At 58.6% G+C, this 1,188-nt stretch overlaps 1 protein-coding gene across 7 annotated transcripts in view; it reads left to right on the top strand.

The window, feature by feature from the left end:
- Positions 1-1,188, top strand: part of WDR20 (WD repeat domain 20) — a 63,107-nt gene that overhangs the window by 44,476 nt on the left and 17,443 nt on the right. The window contains exon 3 of one of the 7 annotated variants that reach the window (XR_003912989.1): positions 912-1,046. The exons of the other annotated variants lie outside the window; for them this stretch is intronic. The gene's annotated coding sequence lies outside the window, so the exon portion shown is untranslated. The remainder of the gene's footprint in view (positions 1-911; positions 1,047-1,188) is intronic. 7 annotated transcript variants of the gene reach the window in all.

Raw genomic sequence — 1,188 nt, 5'->3', positions numbered from 1 at the left:
GGGGGGGGGGGGGGGGGGGGGGGGTGCCCCACACACGACAGAGCGTCCCGGTGGTGGCAGCCCTGGCGGAGGAGAGGAGCTGGGCGGGGCGACCCCCCGGGGGCTGCGCCACCTAGGTTGGGGCCCCAGGGTGGACGATCCTGCGGAATGAAGCAGATGACCCAGGCTGCTGCTTAGAGCCGGAATTCTGAGACGGAGGCTCGGGGAGGGGCACTCCGGGTAAGCCTGGGAAGGAGCGGGTTTGGGGCGGCAGGGGCAAAGGTCCGAGTTCTAGTCTGTGCTTGATAAGCTTCAGAGACCTGTAGGTGTTAGATGTGTGGACCTGGGGCCCAAAACTCAAGCAGAAATTGGGGAGTTGGGCTTATAAATGGTCCTCACGTCCCCGAGATTAGACGGAAGATCTGTGGAGAAGGCGCAGGGGGACGGAGAGTGTCCGGGACTCTGTCCCCCCAGACGCTGCTGCCCGCTGCCTCCAGGGGGGCGCTTTCAGGGGTCCATGTGCTTCCCTGTGACTTGGGGTCAGGGCCGCCGGGGAACGCAGGCCCCCCAGGTCCGACCGCCTCACTGCGGGCCTGGCCTCGCCTCTCCTCACCGGGAGACCGCCTGCAGGGGTGAGGGTGAGACGGGGCCCTTGGTGACTGCTCGGGAGACTTCGAAGCCAGAGCGGAGCCCCGGGAGCACCTTCAGCCGGGGTGAGATCACAGCAGTTTCAAAGGGGAAGTAAGGGACCATCCAGGGCAGCGCCGGAGAGGAGGGCGCGTGTGAGGCGGAGGGGAGCACCTTAGCACACTGGTCTGCATGTGGCTCACCAGAGTTCTCTCGGCTGTCCGTTGCACGAATGTGCGCACACGCATGTGTACACACGCACACACCGCGGTACTGATGTTTCCACCTTTGCCTCCTTTCCACAGGTGCCCGGCACATGAAAATATAACAAATGTTTGGATGGGTAGATGGATGAATGGAATGGAATTAGAACCTAGAAATCCACCTGACATTAAAAGTAGATGAAAATTTCTATCTAGAAATCAAGTGTATCTTAAAAGGTGATTTTTCCCCCATTACCTCAAAAAATAAAAAATACCGTAAATATGTGTTTATCGAAGTACAGAGACGATGGGAGGGCATGTGATTCCCAGTGCTCACCGTTAGCCTTGTCTTTGTGGTGGTTTTTTCTTTTTTAATGAG

The sequence above is a fragment of the Suricata suricatta genome, chromosome 9 (genome assembly GCF_006229205.1).
Source record: "Suricata suricatta isolate VVHF042 chromosome 9, meerkat_22Aug2017_6uvM2_HiC, whole genome shotgun sequence".
Taxonomy (NCBI): Eukaryota; Metazoa; Chordata; class Mammalia; order Carnivora; family Herpestidae; genus Suricata; species Suricata suricatta.
This window is presented reverse-complemented; position numbering and strand designations above follow the sequence as displayed.